The following is a 19,449-nucleotide window of genomic DNA, read 5'->3' as shown; positions in this document are numbered from 1 at the left end:
ACGCAACCCCACTCATCCACGCAACGCCACTCACACACGCAACGCCACTCACACACGCAACGCCACTCACACATTGTGGGTGCAGATTGTGGGTGCAGATTGTGGGTGCAGATTGTGGGTGCAGATTCAGAGTGCAGATTCAGAGTGCAGATTCAGAGTGCAGATTGTGGGTGCAGATTGTGGGTGCAGATTGTGGGTGCAGATTGTGGGTGCAGATTGTGGGTGCAGTTTCAGAGTGCAGATTCAGAGTGCAGATTCAGAGTGCAGATTCAGAGTGCAGATTGTGGGTGCAGATTGTGGGTGCAGATTGTGGGTGCAGATTGTGGGTGCAGATTGTGGGTGCAGATTGTGGGTGCAGATTGTGGGTGCAGATTCAGAATGCAGATTGTGGGTGCAGATTCAGAGTGCAGATTGTGGGTGCAGATTGTGAGTGCAGATTCAGAGTGCAGATTCAGAGAAAACTCAGCAGCACCACCACCATTGCAATGCAATAGGTCTCGTTTTAACGCAAATTTAAGCTATAGGCCTTGTAAATGACAAAGCCTTTTATTTATGTTCCAAAAACCAGAACGCAAAAATAAAGGGCATTATCATTTACAATGCTAATAGTTCAGACTCGCGTTATTGCGAGACCTATTTCATTTCCAATGCTTGTTTATTTCTATATCTCTGTTGCCTCTTTCAGCATTTCTTTTGCCTCTTTCTGTACTTCTCTTGCCAGTTTTGGTACCTCTCTTGCCCGTTTCTGTATCTCTGTTGCCTCTTTCTGCACCTCTTGGGCTTTTTTCTGCATCCCTCACCTCTATAACCTCTTTTTGTACCTGTGTTCCCTCTTTCTGTACCTGTGTTCCCTCTTTCTGCACCTCTCCTGCCTGTTATTGTACCTCTCTTGCCTCTTTCTGCACCCGTCTTGCCTTTTTGTACAACCCTCTTCCCTCTTTCTGCACCTCTCTTGCCTCTTTCTGCATTTCACTTGCCTCTTTCTGCACTTCTCTTGCCTCTTTCTGCACTTCACTTGCTTCTTTCTGCAATCCTGTTGCCTCTTTCTGCACTCATCTTTCTTCTTTCTGCACCTCTCTTAACTCTTTCTGTACCCCTCCTGTCTCTTTCTGTACATCTGTTGCGTCTTTCTGCACTTCTCTTGCTTCTTTCTGTACCTCTCTTGCTTCTTTCTGCAACACCCCTTTTGCCTCTTTCTGTAGCCTTCTTCCCTTTTCTGGCATCTCTCTTACCTCTTTCTGTACCACTCTTGCTTTTTTCTGTACTTCTCTTGCTTCTTTCTGTACCTCTCTTGCAAATGTGCGTAACCCTCTTCCCTCTATCTGCATCCTTTTCCCTCTTTCTGCACCTCTATTGCCTCTGTCTGCACCCCTCTTGCCTCTTTCTGCACCTCATCTACATTTTTCTGCACATCTCTGTACCCCTTGTGCCTCTTTCTGCACCTCTGTTGGTTCTTTCTGCACTGCTCTTGCTTCTTTGTGTACCTCTCTTGCATATTTCTGTACCCCCTTCATTCTTTCTTCATGTCTCTTGCCTCTGTCTGCATTCCTCTTTCTGCACCTCTTTTGCCTAATTCTGCAACGTCCGTTGCCTCTTTCTGCACTTCTTTTGCCTCTTTCTGCATTTCTCTTGCCTCTTTCTGCACCCCTCTGGCCTCTTTCTCCACCTATCTTGCCTCTTTCTGCAGCTCGCATGCCTCGTCTGCACATTCTTTGCTTTTTTCTGCACGTCTCTTGTTTCTTTCTGCAAATCTCTTGTCTCTTTCATCACTTCCCTTTCTTCTTTCTACATCTCTGTTGCTTCTTTCTGCACTTCTCTTGCCTCCTTCTGCACTTCTCTTTGCTCTTACTTCACCTCTGTTGCCTCTTTCCTCACCTTACTTGTTTCTTTCTGTACCTCCTCGCCTCTTTCTTCTCCCTTCTTCCCTCTTTCTATACCTCTCTCTCCTATTCCTGTACCCAAGTTCTCTCTTCCTACAACTCTCCTGCCTGTTTATGCACCTCTCCTGTCAGTTTATGCACATGTTCTGTGTCTTTCTGCATCCCTCTTGCCTCTATCTGCACCCCTCTTCTACCTTTCTTCACCTCTCTTGCCTCTGTCTGCACCCTTCTTCCCTCTTTAAGCACCTCTTTTTCCTGTTTCTGCAACACTGTTGCCTCTTCCTGCACTTCTTTTGCCTCTTTCAGCATTTCTCTTGCCTCTTTCTGCACCCCTCTAGCCTCTTTCTCCACCTATCTTGCCTCTTTCTGCAGCTTGCATGCCTCTTTCTGTACCTTCTTTGCTTTTTTCTGCACGTCTCTTGTTTCTTTCTGCAAATCTCTTGTCTCTTTCATCACTTCTCTCTCTTCTTTCCACAACTCTGTTGCTTCTTTCCGCACTTCTCTTGCCTCCTTATGCACTTCTCTTTGCTCTTTCTGCACCTCTCTTGTCTTTTTCTGCAAATCGGTTGGCTCTTTCCACACCTCACTTGTTTCTTTTGCACCTCCTCGCCTCTTTCTTCTCCTTTCTTCCCTCTTTCTATACCTCTCTCACCTATTCCTGTACCCATGTTTTCTCTTTCTACACCTCTCCTGCCTGTTTATGCACCTCTCCTGCCAGTTTATGCACATTTCCTGCCTCTTTCTGCATCCCTCTTGCCTCTTTCTGCACCCCTCTTCTACCTTTCTTCACCTCTCTTGCCTCTGTCAGCACCCCTCTTCTCTATTTAAGCACCTCTTTTTCCTGTTTCTGCAACTCTTTTGCCTCTTTCTGTACTTCTTTTGCCTCTTTCTTCATTGCTTTTTATGCACCCCTCTAGCCTCTTTCTGCACCCCTATTCCTGCACCTCTCTTGCCTCAGTCATGCACCCCTCTTCCCTCTTTCTAATCTCTTTTGCATGTTTCTGCAACTCTGCAACCTCTTTCTGCACTCTTTGGCTTTTTCTACACTCTCTTGCTTCTGTCTGTATTTCGCTTGCCTCTTGCTGCATCCTCTAGCCTCTTTCCGCACACCTATTGCTTCTTTATGTACCTCTCTTGCCTCTTTCTGCACATCTATTGCCTCTTACTGCATCTCACTTGCCTCTTGCTGCACCTCTTTTGCTTTTTTCTGCACATCTCTAGTTTCTTTCTGCAACTCTCATGTATCTTTCATCAGTTCTCCTTCTTATTTCTATATCTCAGTTGCCTCTTTTAGAATTTCTTTTGCCTCTTTCTGTACTTCTCTTGCCAGTTTTGGCACCTCTCTTGCCTATTTCTGTAACTCTGTTGCCTCTTTCTGTACCTCACTTGCTTTTTTCTGTACCCCTCATGCCTCTTTCTATACCCTTCTTCCCTCTTTCTGCACCCCTATTACCTATTTTTGTACCTGTATTCCCTCTTTCTGTACCTGTGTTCCCTCTTTCTGCACCTCTATTGCCTGTTACTGCACCTCTATTTCCTCTTTCTGTACCTCTCTTGCCTCTTTCTGCATCTCACTAGCCTCTTTCTGCACTTCTCTTGCCTCTTTCTACACCTTTTTTGCTACTTTCTGCACTCTTGGTGCCTCTTTCTGCACTCTTCTTTTTTCTTCCTGCACCTCTCTTAACTCTTTCTATACCCCTCCTGTCTCCCTCTGTACATCTGTTTCTTCTTTCTGCACTTATCTTGCTTCTTTCTGTACCTCTCTTGCTTCTTTCTGCAACACACCTCTTGCCTCTTTCTGTACCCTTCTTCCCTTTTCCGGCATCTCTCTTACCTCTTTCTGCACCACTCTTGCTTCTTTCTGTACTTCCTTTGCTTCTTTCTGTACCTCTCTTGCAAATGTGCGTAACCCTCTTGCCTCTATCTGCATCACTCTTCCCTCTTTCTGTACCTCAAATGCATCTGTCTGCACCCCTCTTGCCTCTTTCTGCACCTCATTTACTTTTTTCTGCACATCTCTTGCGTCTTTCTGTACCCCTTGTGCTTCTTTCTGCACCTCTTTTGTTTTTTTCTGCACTGCTCTTGCTTCTTTGTGTACCTCTCTCTTGCATATTTCTGTACCGCTCTTCCCTCTTTCTTCATGTCTCTTGCCTCTGTCTAGACTCCTCTTTATGCACCTCTTTTGCCTGTTTCTGCAACTCTGTTGCCTCTTTCAGCACTTCTTTTGCCTCTTCTGCATTTCTCTTGCCTCATTCTGCACCCCCTACCCTCTTTCTCTACCTATTTTACCTCTTTCTGCAGCTCGCATGCCTCTTTCTGCACCTTCTTTGCTTTTTTCGGCACGTCTATTGCTTCTTTCTGCAACTCTTTTGTCTCTTTCATCACTTCTCTTTCTTCTTTCTACAACTCTGTTGCTTCTTCCTGCACTTCCCTTGCCTCCTTCTGCACTTCTCTTTTCTCTTTCTGCACCTCTCTTGTCTTTTTCTGCAGCTCTGGTGCCTCTCTCCGCACCTCACTTGTTTCTTTCTGCACCTCCTTGCCTCTTTCTTCTCCCTTCTTCCCTCTTTCTATACCTCTCTCACCTATTCCTGTACCCATGTTTTCTCTTTCTACACCTCTCCTGCCGGTTTATGCACCTCTCCTGCCAGTTTAGACACATTTCCTGCCTCTTTCTGCATCCCTCTTGCCTTTTTCTGCACCCCTCTTCTAAATTCTTCACCTCTCTTGCCTCTGTCTGCACCCCTCTTTCCTCTTTAAGCACCTCTTTTTCCTGTTTCTGCAACTCTGTTGCCTCATTCTGCACTTCTTTTGCCTCTTTCTTCATTTCTTTTTCTGCACCCCTCTAGCCTTTTTCTGCACCCCTCTTCCTGCACCTCTCTTGCCTTAGTCATGAACCCATCTTCCCTCTTTTTAACCTCTTTTGCATGTTTCTGCAACTCTTCTGCCTCTTTCTGCACTTTTTTGGCTTTTTCTACACTCTCTTGCTTCTACCTGCACTTCGCTTGCCTCTTGCTGACTCCTCTAGCCTCTTGCTGCACACCTATTGCTTCTTTCTGCACCTCTCTTGCCTCTTTCTGCACATCTATTGCCTCTTGCTTCATCTTACTTGCCTCTTTCTGCACCTCTTTTGCTTTTTCTGCACATCTCCTGTTTCTTTCTGCAACTCTTGTATCTTTCTTCAGTTCTCTTTCTTATTTCTATATCTCTGTTGCCTCTTTTAGCATTTCTTTAGCCTCTTTCTGTACTTCTCTTGCCAGTTTTGGCACCTCTCTTGCCCATTTCTGTAACTCTGTTGCCTCTTTCTGTACCTCACTTGCTTTTTTCTGTACCCCTCATGCCTCTTTCTATACCCTTCTTCCCTCTTTCTGCACCTCTATTACCTCTTTTTTGTACTTGTGTTCCCTCTTTCGGTACCTGTGTTCCCTCTTTCTGCACCTCTCCTGCCTGTAACTGCACCTCTCTTGCCTCTTTCTGCATTTCTCTTGCCTCTTTTTACACCTCATTTGCTTCTTTCTGCACTCTTGGTGCCTCTTTCTGCACTCATCTTACTTATTCCTGCACCTCTCTTAACTCTTTCTATACCCCTGTCTCTTTCTGTACATCTGTTGCTTCTTTCTGCACTTCTCTTGCTTCTTTCTGTACCTCTCTTGCTTCTTTCTGCAACACCCCTCTTGCCTCTTTCTGTACCCTTCTTCCCTTTTCCGGCATCTCTCTTACCTCTTTCTGTACCACTCTTGCTTCTTTCTGTACCTCCTTTGCTTCTTTCTGTAACTCTCTTGCAAATGTGCATAACCCTCTTGCCTCTTTCTGCACCTCTCCTCTACCTTTCTTTACCTCTCTTGCCTCTGTCTGCACCCCTCTTCCCTCTTTAAGCACATCTTTTTCCTGTTTCTGCAACTCTGTTGCCTCTTTCTGCCCTTCTTTTGCCTCTTTCTTCATTTCTCTTTCTGAACACCTCTAGCCTCTTTCTGCACCCCTTTTCCTGTACCTCTCTTGCCTCAGTCATGTACCCCTCTTCCCTCTTTCTAACCTCTTTTGCATGTTTCTGCAACTCTGTTGCCTCTTTCTGCACTTCTTTGACTTTTTCTAAACTCTCTTGCTTCTGTCTGCACTTGGCTAGCCTCTTGCTGCATCCTCTAGCCTCTTTCTGCACACCTATTGCTTCTTTCTGCACCTCTCTTGCCTCTTTCTGCACATCTATTGCCTCTTACTGCATCTCACTTGCCTCTTTCCACACCTCTTTTGATTTTTTCTGCACATCTCTTGTTTCTTTCTGCAACTGTCTTGTATCTTTCATCAGTTTTCTTTCTTATTTCTATATCTCTGTTGCCTCTTTGAGCATTTCTTTTGCCTCTTTCTGTACTTCTCTTGCCAGTTTCGGTACATCTCTTGCCTCCTTCTACACCTCACATGCTTTTTTCTGTATCCCTCATGCCTCTTTCTATACCCTTCTTCCCTCTTTCTGCACCTCTATTACCTGTTTTTGTACATGTATTCCCTCTTTCTGTACCTGTGTTCCCTCTTTCTGCACCTCTCCTGCCTGTTACTGCACCTCTCTTGCCTCTTTCTGTACCTCTCTTGCCTCTATCTGCATCTCACTAGCCTCTTTCTGCACTTCTCTTGCCTCTTTCTGCACCTCATTTGCTTCTTTCTGTACTCTTGGTGCCTCTTTCTGCACTCATCTTTCTTCTTCCTGCACCTCTCTTAACTCTTTCTATAACCCTCCTGTCTCTTTCTGTACCACTCTTGCTTCTTTCTGTACTTCCTTTGCTTCTTTCTGTACCTCTCTTGCACATGTGCGTACCCCTCTTGCCTCTATCTGCATCCCTCTTCCCTCTTTCTGTACTCAATTGCCTCTGTCTGCACCCCTCTTGCCTCATTCTGTACCTCATTTACTTTTTTCTGCACATCTCTTGCGTCTTTCTGTACCCCTTGTGCCTCTTTCTGCACCTCTTTTGGTTCTTTCTGCACTGCTCTTGCTTCTTTGTGTACCTCTCTCTTGCATATTTCTGTACCCCTCTTCCCCCTTTCTTCATGTCTCTTGCCTCTGTCTAGATTCCTCTTTATGCACCTCTTTTGCCTGTTTCTGCAACTCTGTTGCCTCTTTCTGCATTTCTTTTGCTTCTTTCTGCATTTCTCTTGCCTATTTCTACACCCCTCTAGCCTCTTCCTCCACCTGTCTTGCCTCTTTCTGCAGCTCGCATGCCTCTTTCTGCACCTTCTTTGCTTTTTTCTGCACGTCTCTTGTTTATTCCTGCAATTCTCTTGTCTCTTTCATCACTTCTCTTTCTTCTTTCTACAACTCTGTTGCTTCTTCCTGCACTTCCCTTGCCTCCTTCTGCACTTCTCTTTGCTCTTTATGCACCTCTCTTGTCTTTTTCTGCACCTCTGTTGCCTCTTTCTGCTCCTTACTTGTTTCTTTATGCACCTCCTCGCCTCTTTCTTCTCCCTTCTTCCTGTACCTCTCTCACCTATTCCTGTACCCTTGTTCCCTCTTTCTGCACCTCTCCTGTCTTTTTGTGCACCTCTCCTGTCAGTTTATGCACAATTTCTGTGTCTTTCTGCATCCCTCTTGCCTCTATCTGCACCCCCTTCTACCTTTCTTCACCTCTCGTGCCTCTGTCTGCACCCCTCTTCCCTCTTTAAGCACCTCTTTTTCCTGTTTCTGCAACACTGTTGCCTCTTTCTGCTCTTCTTTTGCCTCTTTCAGCATTTCTATTGCCTCTTTCTGCACCCCTCTGGCCTCTTCCTCACCTATCTTGCCTCTTTCTGCAGCTCGCATGCCTCTTTCGGCACCTTCTTTGCTTTTTTATGCACGTCTCTTGTTTCTTTCTGCAAATCTCTTGTCTCTTTCATCACTTCTCTTTCTTCTTTCCACAACTCTGTTGCTTCTTTCTGCACTTCTCTTGCCTCCTTCTGCACTTCTCTTTGCTCTTTCTGCACCTCTCTTGTCTTTTTCTGCACCTCGGTTGACTCTTTCCACACCTCACGTGTTTCTTTCTGCACCTCCTCGCCTCTTTCTTCTCCCTTCTTCCCTCTTTCTATTCCTCTCTCACCTATTCCTGTTCCCATGTTTTCTCTTTCTACACATCTCCTGCCCGTTTATGCACCTCTCCTGCCAGTTTATGCACATTTCCTGCCTCTTTCTGCATCCCTCTTGCCTCTTTCTGCACCTCTCTTCTACCTTTCTTCACCTCTCTTGCCTCTGTCTGCACCCCTCTTCCCTCTTTAAGCACCTCTTTTTCCTGTTTCTGCAACTCTGTTGCCTCTTTTTGCACTTCTTTTGCCTCTTTCTTCATTTCTCTTTCTGCACCCCTCTAGCCTCTTTCTGCACCCCTTTTCCTGTACCTCTCTTGCCTCAGTCATGCACCCCATTTCCCTCTTTCTAACCTCTTTTGCATGTTTCTGCAACTCTGTTGCCTCTTTCTGCACTTTTTTGGCTTTTTCTAAACTCTCTTGCTTCTGTCTGCACTTGGCTAGCCTCTTGCTGCATCCTCTAGCCTCTTTCTGCACAACTATTGCTTCTTTCTGCACCTCTCTTGCCTCTTTCTGCACATCTATTGCCTCTTACTGCTTCTCACTTGCTTCTTTCCGTACCTCTTTTGATTTTTTCTACACATCTCTTGTTTCTTTCTGCAACTGTCTTGTATCTTTCATCAGTTTTCTTTCTTATTTCCATATCTCTGTTGCCTCTTTCAGCATTTCTTTTGCCTCTTTCTGTACTTCTCTTGCCAGTTTCGGCACCTTTCTTGCCTCTTTCTGCACCTCACATGCTTTTTTCTGTATCTCTCATGCCTCTTAATATACCCTTCTTCCCTCTTTCTGCACCTCTATTACCTCTTTTTGTACATGTATTCCCTCTTTCTGTACCTGTGTTCCCTCTTTCTGCACCTCTCCTGCCTGTTACTGCACCTCTCTTGCCTCTTTCTGTACCTCTCTTGCCTCTTTCTGCATCTCACTAGCCTCTTTCTGCACTTCTCTTGCCTCTTTTTGCACCTCATTTGCTTCTTTCTGTACTCTTTGTGCCTCTTTCTGCACTCATCTTTCTTCTTCCTGCACCTCTCTTAACTCTTTCTATACCACTCCTGTCTCTTTCTGTACCTCTCTTGCTCCTTTCGGCAACACCCCTCTTACCTCTTTCTGTACCCTTCTTCCCTTTTCCGGCATCTCTCTTACCTCTTTCTGTACCACTCTTGCTTCTTTATGTACTGCCTTTGCTTCTTTCTGTACCTCTCTTGCAAATGTGCATACCCCTCTTGCCTCTATCTGCATCCCTCTTCCCTCTTTCTGTACCTCAATTGCCTCTGGCTGCACCCCTCTTGCCTCTTTCTGCACCTCATTTACTATTTTCTGCACATCTCTTGCGTCTTTCTGTACCCCTTGTGCCTCTTTCTGCACCTCTTTTGGTTCTTTCTGCACTGCTCTTGCTGCTTTGTGTACCTCTCTCTTGCATATTTCTGTACCCCTCTTCCCTCTTTCTTCATGTCTCTTGCCTCAGTCTAGATTCCTCTTTATGCATCTCTTTTGCCTGTTTCTGCAACTCTGTTGCCTCTATCTGCACTTCTTTTGCCTCTTTCTACATTTCTCTTGTCTCTTTCTGCACCCCTCTAGCCTCTTTCTCCACCTATCTTGCCTCTTTCTGCAGCTCGCATGCCTCTTTCTGCACCTTCTTTGCTTTTATCTGCACGTCTCTTGTTTCTTTCTGCAACTCTCTTGTCTCTTTCATCACTTCTCTTTCTTCTTTCTACAGCTCTGTTGCTTCTTCCTGCACTTCTCTTGCCTCCTTCTGCATTTCTCTTTGCTATTTCTACACCTCTCTTGTCTTTTTCTGCACCTCTGTTGCCTCTTTCCTCACCTTACTTGTTTCTTTCTGCACCTCCTCACCTCTTTCTTCTCCCTTCTTCCTGTACCTCTCTCACCTATTCCTGTACCCCTGTTCCCTCTTTCTGCACCTCTCCTGCCTGTTTATGCTCCTCTCCTGTCAGTTTATGCACATTTCCTGCCTCTTTCTGCATCCCACTTGACTCTTTCTGTACCTGTCTTCTACCTTTCTTTACCTCTCTTACCTCTGTCTGCACCCCTCTTCCTTCTTTAAGCACCTCTTTTTCCTGTTTCTACAACTCTGTTGCCTCTTTCTGCACTTCTTTTGCCTCTTTCCTCATTTCTCTTTCTGCACCCCTCTAGCCTAGCCTCTTTCTGTACCCCCATTGCTTCTTTCTGTACCTATCTTGCCTCTTTCTGAAGCTCACAGGCCTCTTTCTGCACCTTCTTTGCTTTTTGTCTGCATGTCTTTTGTTTTTTTCTGCAACTTTCCTGTCTCTTTCATCACTTTTCATTCATCTTTCTACACATCTGTTGCTTCTTTCAGCACTTCTCTTGCCTCTTTATGCACTTCTCTTTGATCTTGCTGTACCTCTCTTATCTTTTTCTGTACCCCTGTTGCCTCTTTCTGCCCCTCACCTGCTTCTTTCTGTACCTCATTGCCTCTTTCTGTACCCTTCTTTCCTCTTTCTGCACCTATCTTACTTGTTTCTGCACCTCTATGCCCTCTTTCTGCACCTTTCTTGCCTCTTTCTGCACCTCGCCTGCTTCTTTCTGCACCCATGTTGCCTCTTTCTGCACTCAGTTGCCTTCTTTCTGCCTCTCTCATGACTCCTTCTGCATCCCTCTTGTCTCTTTCCGTACTTCTCTTGTTTCTTTATGCAACACCCCTCTTGCCTCTTTATGTACTCTTCTTTCTTTTTCCTGCATCTCTATTAACTTTTTCTGTACCACTCTTGCTTCCTTTTGCACTTCTCTTGATACTTTCTGCATCTCTCTTGCAAATGTGTGCATCCCTCTTGCCTCTTTCTGCATCCCTCTTCCCTCTTTCTGTACCTCTTTTACTTTTTTCTGCACTTCTCTAGCCTCTTTCTATACCCCTCTTGCCTCTTTTAACACCCCTTTTGGTTCTTTCTGCACTGCTCTTGCTTCTTTGTGTACCTCTCTTGCATATTTCTGTACCGCTATTGCTTCTTTCTGTACTTCTCTCTGTACCTCTCGTGCATATGTGTGCACCCCTCTTGCATCTTTCTGCACCCCTCTTCCCTCTTTCTGTACATCCCGTGTCTTTTTTCTGCACCTCTGTTGCCTCTTTCTGTACCTCACTTGCTTCTTTCTGCACCTCATTGCCTCTTTCGGTACCCTTCCTACTTCTTTCCACACCTCTCTTACCTCTTTCTGGATCCCTGTTCCCTCTTTCTGGACCTCTCCTGTCTGTTTTTGCACCTCTCCTGCCTTTTTCTGCACCTGTCTTGCTTCTTTCTGCCGCATCTTGCCTCTTTCTGCACCCCTCTTCCCTGTTTCTGCAACTCTCTTGCCTATTTCTGCACCTCGCTAGCCTCAGTCTACACTTCTACTGCCTCTTTCTGTACCTCTGTTGCTTCTTTCTGCACTTTTCCTACTTCTTTTAGCACCTCACTTGCTTCTTTCTGCACCCCTTTTGCCCCTTTCTGCACTCATCTTCCTTCTTTCTGTACCTCTCTTGACTCTTTCTGCACCCATGTTGCCTCTTTCTGCACTCAGTTGCCTTCTTTCTGCCTCTCTCATGACTCCTTCTGCATCCCTCTTGTCTCTTTCCGTACCTCTCTTGCTTCTTTATGCAACACCCCTCTTGCCTCTTTATGTACTCTTCTTTCTTTTTCCTGCATCTCTATTAACTTTTTCTGTACCACTCTTGCTTCTTTTTGCACTTCTCTTGATTATTTCTGCATCTCTCTTGCAAATGTGTGCATCCCTCTTGCCTCTTTCTGCATCCCTCTTCCCTCTTTCTGCACCTCTTTTACTTTTTTCTGCACTTCTCGAGCCTCTTTCTATACCCCTCTTGCCTCTTTTAACACCCCTTTTGGTTCTTTCTGCACTGCTCTTGCTTCTTTGTGTACCTCTCTTGCATATTTCTGTACCACTATTGCTTCTTTCTGTACTTCTCTCTGTACCTCTCGTGCATATGTGTGCACCCCTCTTGCATCTTTCTGCACCCCTCTTCCCTCTTTCTGTACATCTCGTGTCTTTTTTCTGCACCTCTGTTGCCTCTTTCTGTACCTCACTTGCTTCTTTCTGCACCTCATTGCCTCTTTCGGTACCCTTCTTACTTCTTTCCACACCTCTCTTACCTCTTTCTGGATCCCTGTTCCCTCTTTCTGGACCTCTCCTGCCTGTTTTTGCACCTCTCCTGCCTTTTTCTGCACCTGTCTTGCTTCTTTCTGCCGCATCTTGCCTCTTTCTGCACCCCTCTTCCCTGTTTCTGCAACTCTCTTGCCTATTTCTGCACCTCGCTAGCCTCAGTCTACAATTCTACTGCCTCTTTCTGTACCTCTGTTGCTTCTTTCTGTACTTTTCCTACTTCTTTTAGCACCTCACTTGCTTCTTTCTGCACCCCTTTTGCCCCTTTCTGCACTCATCTTCCTTCTTTCTGTACCTCTCTTGACTATTTCTGCACCCCTCTTGTCTCTTTCTGTACCTCTGTTGCGTCTTTCTGCATTTCTCTTGTTTTTTTCTGTAACTCTCTAGCTTCTTTCTGCAACACCCCTCTTGCCTTTTTTTGTACCCTTCTTCCCTTTTCCTGCCTTACCTCTTTCTGTACATCTCTTGCTTCTTTCTGTACTTATCTTGCTTCTTTCTGCACCTCTCTTGTAAATGTGTGTACTCCTCTTGCCTCTTTCTGCATCCCTCTTCCCTTTTTCTGCACCTCTATTGCCTCTGTCTGTACCCCTCTTGCCTCTTCCTGTACCTCTTTTGGTTTTTCTGCACTGTTCTTGCTTCTTAGTGTACCTCTCTTGCATATTTCTGTAGCCCTGTTAGAAATGGGTGCTGTGGTTGGTGTCAAAGCCAGGCAGAGACCACCACTCGAGTCAGGGCAAGGGAGTTACACGCCAAAGATAACCCCAGCTCACCTCCATGGTAACATGGCACGAGCAGTCAGGCTTATCCCGGAGGCAATGTGTAAAGCGTTTGCGCATCACACACACAGCAAAAACACACAGGTACACAACAAAATTAACTCAACACAAGGTTATATAAAAAATAGCCTTTGTATTGTCAAAACACATTAGATCATAATCACACAAGGTACGCTGTGCAAACTGGCACTAGGTAGTATTTACGGGGGATTATATACAGGACCGGGCCAATCGGGCCACGGTCAGAACCATCAGAATGCAGGTTGTAGATATAAAACACAACCAGTAACAACTGGTGAAATACTGTACTCTGGAACATATTATGCATAAACATTAAAGCATAACAACAAGCATAAACACATTATGCCACCTCTGTAGGCATAACCTCATTAGGCCTAAACCTCCTAACAAACACATTATGCATCATCACAGTTGCAATCACAAGCATCAGTACATTATGCCATACCTGTATGCATTCATCTTTGTGAATTTGTATGTATTTATGTGTAAAGTATATAGTGTGTTTCCCATATATGAAAACATTAAAATAATGAAAAAAGAATAAAATAAAGAGGTATGAACAGAGGGTACCTAACAAACTTAAATAATACGAGTTTGTTTCACTCAATTTTGAGGTAAAAAGAAATGTGTAGTTGGTAATTTTGCATATTATTGAGAATTTGATGGTCCAACCAACTACATGTCCCGGGACCTAACTCCTTAATTTAACAACGTTTAGAGCGGGTGCAAACCCACGAGAGTCTTAAGGGCACCCAACTAAGTCGAGTCTCATTATTGGATAGAATTAACTACGTGGAGGAACTGTCGGTCCTTCCAAAGGAATGGCTGAGAAAGACACCTTATCGTTCACTGAGAGCCATATACAAAACCTAATAGCCTCCTCCCCATTTGCAAATGTCGCACTAAGTACCTCTGCGCAACAGCAAAATGAGTCAGATAAACTGATTAGATTGAGTAAGAAACACATCAGAACCGAGCTCCACGGACACTTCCTCCTAAAGCACCTAGTAGGAGGAACGATTCCTTGGGGGCTCCAGGTTAAAAATACTCCAGTAATATTTACAGAGGACGTAGAGTATAGAAAAGGATTCAGCTGCATAAACACAAAGTGTAGCAGGGACTTAATGGTACACACAATAGAAACAGCCCAAAGACTTTGTGTAAAAGAACTACAAGAAATGGAGGAATTAACTCAAGCTATCAAGAACAGCGAGGTAGTCCCAGATGCCAAAGCTCTCTTAGAGAAAATAGAGAAAGAAATTTTATCATTCAAAGACATTACGATCAATAACAAGACTGCTCAATACGAAAGAGATTTCAAGTCGTTCACACTTGAAAAGGCATACCCCTTTCTAAAATACGAATATTACACGCAGCCACACTCCCGTGGGGCCTTGTATAATTATCAAGGGAGATCTAGGTACAGATTCAAAACCTTTTCCGTGACCTCATCGTCCGATTCATCTGGATCAGACACACGAGGGAATAGTAATAAAAAACAGGTGTCTTTTTTAGAGAAAGGTTCACAACCAAAAGCAAGGTTCAAGACACCATGGGAGATGCGAACAAGAAGGAATTATTACAAATCGTAGGGGGGCCAACCTCTGTAGTGAACCTATCCCCCAAGATATTGACGAAAGACGAGGAGTCTGTACTAAATCTCGGACTCAAATTTGTCCCCAGCCAACATACAGACTTTACAAAAACCAAACTTGAAATGATTGAGTTTTGTCGCAAGATAAGACTAAGGGTTTTCTTTGCCAATCAACCATAGAGCCCGGACAACGAGACTACGGGTCTACGGAATAGATCTAGCTTTGTACCAAGTCAGAATATCCCAAAACAGGTCCATGCCTCCGAACAAATAATGTTGTCATCGATAAACAAACTAGAAAAAAGTAAACAATATGTTCAACAAAATATCAGTAAAGGCCAAAGAGCCGCGCAAAAAAATCTAGAAGATGATTCCACAATTGTGGTAAAACAGGCCGACAAAGGCGGTGCAGTCGTCCTCTGGCCTAGTAATAAATATATAGATGAGGCACTCTCACAGGTAGAAAATCAGGTTTGGTACAGAAAACTACAGGAAGATCCTGTTACAGAGATACAAGGGACAATCGCGGATATCATTAAGTTAGGGAGAGACAATGGGTTTGTGGGCCCCAAAGAAAGCGAGTACTTAGTCAAAAAATTCCCGAGAACTCCTATTTTATATTTTCTCCCAAAAATTCATAAAAATCTGAGTGATCCCCCAGGACGGCCCATCGTCTCTGGGTGTGATTCTTGCTTAGAGCCGATATCAAAATATGTGGACTTCTTTCTAAAACCTTTTGTTACCACAGTGAAGTCATATTTAAGAGACACTACTGACTTTTTAGTAAAAGTCAAGAGAACACAGTTTGACCCTGAATTCCAACTAATGGTAACAATGGACGTCACGTCCTTGTATACCCAGATCCCTCAGGATGAGGCACTAGAGGTCATGGAGCTTTACTTAGATGCTCGGGAGAGACCACATAGAGTCCCCACATCATTTATCCTGAAGCTAGTGGAAGTGGCCTTAAAAAAGAATTACTTCAGATTTAATGATCAGTTCTTTATGCAAACGAAGGGTACAGCGATGGGATACCCTTATGCCCCAGAGATGGCAGTATTGTACATGGCAGAGTATGAAAGAAGATTCGTTGATAACAATAACCCATACGAAGGAAACATAAAACAGTGGTACCGCTACATCGACAACGTGTGGCTCCTGTGGCAGGGGAGCCACACCGAATTGATGGAGTTCCACATGTGCTTGAATACAAAACATCAAGATATCAAATTCTACATTGAATCTAGCTGTACCAAAATGACATTTTTAGATGTAGAAATTACATGTGTAGACGGGCTCTTAAAATCCTCTCTATACAAGAAAAAGACCGACAAAAATACAATACTGCACCACCGAAGCGCACACCCGAGAAATTTAAAGGCAAATTTGCCATACGGCCAACTACTCCGCATAAGGAGAAACTGCACTGAAATAGCAGACTATGAACAACATGCACAGAGGTTCTGTGGAGAAATGAAATACAGAGGATACCCCCAGAAATTGCTCAAACACTCCTACAAGAGGGCACGCTTCACACCCCGAGAGGGCCTATTGGAGACTAAAGAAAAGCAGGGACTGGACCGACTGGTCTGTGTGACCACCTTTGGCCCAGACACCCATAAACTTAGACAGATGGTGTTAAGAAACTGCCATCTTCTTGAAAATTTAGAATGTCCATTTCCCCGTCCACTCTTTGCGTACAAGAAAAACAGAAACATCGGCCAACAAATTGTGCGCGCTGATATAGTCTTGCCCAAACCAAAAAGCGACTTACTGTCACAATGGGGTATTAAACCCATTGAAGGGCACCACAAGTGCGGGAACTGCGTGTCCTGTGCGAGTACGATTGAGGGCAAAGAATTCCAACACAATAATGTTAAGTGGAAGCATGTTGGTTTTTCAAACTGTCGAACAGGCAATGTCGTGTACACAGTCCGTGTCCAAAAATGTATATTGGTAAAACCAACCAGCAAGTAAATACTCGAATAACGCAGCATCGATCACGCATTAAGAATAAAGTCTTAACTGCCCCAATGGTCGAACATTTTTTTGAAAAACAACATGGGGAAAATGATTTCAGATGGTCTGTATTGTTTACTAATAATCCACAACAAAGTTCTGCTGACTTATAAAAAACATTGCTAATGAAAGAAGTGTATCTAATTTTGAAATGAAATTCAACAGCGCATTGAATGGGCTCAATGCGCTTTCTGAAGTATCAAGACTTTGAATAATGATGAGTACAAACTGTTCCATCCGGACATGGGAGCATATCCCCCATGAAAAAACCCCAAAAGTGCATACATCGGAATACATTAAAAGATGTAAGTGAATCACATAAAAACACATCTAAAGATGGCCGCCACACCCAGAGACTAAAGCATTAGTCCCCGGCTTGCCGAATGCACAGGTAAACAGAGCAGAACGATTATAGAATTAAAAAATTGAAACCTTAGACTCGCGACTAAAACTCCAACTTGTTTGCGTATAGGGAATGGAAAGCATAATGGCCCCACGTGGAGGAAGCTTTGGAAGTCGAAGTTTGAAGAGGACCCGAAAACTGATGTCACTAGGTTCGAAACGCGTCGGCACACTAAAAGAGACTGACACTAAATGGCTAGTAGATCAATGAATTTATTTTTGATCTTTTTGAATCTCTTTTTTGCAACATTAATTTGCTGGTGATTAAATATCTAGCTGAACGTGACGTAGCCCTGTTGTTGGTGTTATTAAATAACACCTCACAGAATTAGATGTTTGCTGGTGAAAATTGGACATAAATTGTATATTGTATATAGAGGTATTATGAAACTGTATTGCATCTTTGTGAATTTGTATGTATTTATGTGTAAAGTGTATAGTGTGTTTCCCATATATGAAAAAATCTAAATAATGAAAAAAGAATAAAATAAAGAGGTATGAACAAAGGGTACCTAACAAACTTAAATAATACGAGTTTGTTTCACTCAATTTTGAGGTAAAAAGAAATGTGTAGTTGGTAATTTTGCATATTATTGAGAATTTGATGGTCCAACCAACTACATGTCCCGGGACCTAACTCCTTAATTTAACAAAATACCTGTATGCATGAGCACCATCATATAAATACATAGGGCATCACATTAGCATAAACACAATGCGCCGAAAGCGAGGGCACCATATACTGGAACTGGCCCCAGGTCAACTGGCCTCTCTCAGGGGCTCAAATGCCCTTTGTCCCGCAAAGTCAGGGCGGGCTGCCAAAGCAAAGTGCACTATTGCGCAGGCCTAAACGTGGCAGCTGCCCACTACTTGCTGGACAGCTGGGAAATCAAAAGGATGGGCACGGGCATTCACTGTACCCTCTGTCACCCACTGGGACTCTAACAGAAAAGACGTCACACACGTTGCAGCTGCCGGTGTCTGTGCCAACAACAAACTGCCATGGCACTCTCCGTGCCTCTGGTGGCCAAAACAATGCCCCACAAGCAATGAGTACAGGCACTCAAAGTGTCCTCTGGAGTTCCACTCTGGGGCCCTGTAGATAAAGATTGTCCTCCACGGTGCAGTTGCCCGTGCTCTCGCGGTACAGCTGGTGTCACAAATGAGCCCGGGTACCGCAGTGCCTTGTTAAGTCCTCCTCTGGGACTTCTGACCAACTTGCACACTTGCTGCAGCAGCCCACAATCTGCGGTGCAGCTGGGGGAGAAAGCATGCATTGCTCCAAATGTGCCCTGGGAGCACAAGACCCGCGCTCCCACCTCAGCCCCCACTCACCGGAGACAACACTGCAGGGCCCCGTCTCTCTTCCCTGGGAAACTGGGAGGCTCTTGTCCCAGTTCACCCGGGGCATGTGGCTGGCTCCTCCGGGTTCCTCTTGACTGCACGGGACTCCTTCTAGCAGGGACAGTCCCTGCTCGACCAGGAACGCTTCAGGAGGCTTCACGAGGGCGCGGGGTCCCACCAGCTCATGGGAGCCACGCTTGATCGCAGGCTTTCTCCGGCACCGTCCAGTGTGGGGTGGGCTCCCGCCTGGGTTATTATTCCAGCTCGGGGGAAGCAGGCCACACCCCCAACCAGGCATGGCCGCCTGACTTCCTCCGGGCCGATGTCGGCGGCTCCTTTTTTCACTGTGATAATGTGGTGTGGGCACCCGCCTGGAATTAATGATTTAAGCGGGGTGGGTACCCGTAACCTGTACCAACCACGGGGTGGATACCCGCTGTATCCAGTCACCACAGTGCGGGGTGGGTTCCCACCAGGTACGTACTAATGCGGAGTGGGCACCCGCAAGGTAAAAGAGCATCCAGAGGCGAGGTGGGACCCGCTCTTAACACACAACTGTGGGGTGGACAACGGCTCAGTGCACACAAATGCGGGGTGGGCTCCCGCTTCAATGAGGAGCTCAGGGGGGAATTCCACAAGCCAGGATTCCCTAGCAGCCTCGCACTGCAGAAGAGCCAGCTCCACTCTCTTCAGGCAAGTAACACACAGCTCTCACGAAGAGCTGGGGATCCATGAAGTCCTTAAAAGGCAGAAATAAGGGAGTCTTTGGTGCTGGGGAGACCCCAGCAAAGCGCAGCCAGGCAGGCCAGCATGCAGGGACCCCCAGGAAACAGCAGCTGGGTCCTGCGGCGGTTCCTCCTGGCAGTGTCCTCCTAAAGTAAGAACAAACACATAATTGTCATGGGGTCACAGCCCCTTCTTTTATACACCCTTTTTCCTCTGTCTGTAAGCACAGGACTGAGGGAAACCAGATGCAACTGGTTTTGGAGCACTTTGTTTACCAGGCTCCTCTTTCCTCATTGTTAGGTGGGGGCTCAGTCATCAGACACACCACAGGGGGGCAGAGCCAGTATTCACTAGGGCAAGCACATTCCTATTCAGGGGCCAGGGACTTCTCCTCCCAGTACTTAAAATGTAGATGTCCCATTCAGCCTAGCGCTGACTCATCTCGGCCCTCCTGAAGCCACCCACAACATCCAGCCCCTTTTACTCACAAGCCAGACATGCAATTCACATTAGGCAGGCAGACACA

The sequence above is a fragment of the Lissotriton helveticus genome, chromosome 4_1 (genome assembly GCF_964261635.1).
Source record: "Lissotriton helveticus chromosome 4_1, aLisHel1.1, whole genome shotgun sequence".
NCBI lineage: Eukaryota > Metazoa > Chordata > Amphibia > Caudata > Salamandridae > Lissotriton > Lissotriton helveticus.
Note: the sequence above shows the minus strand (reverse complement) of the source record.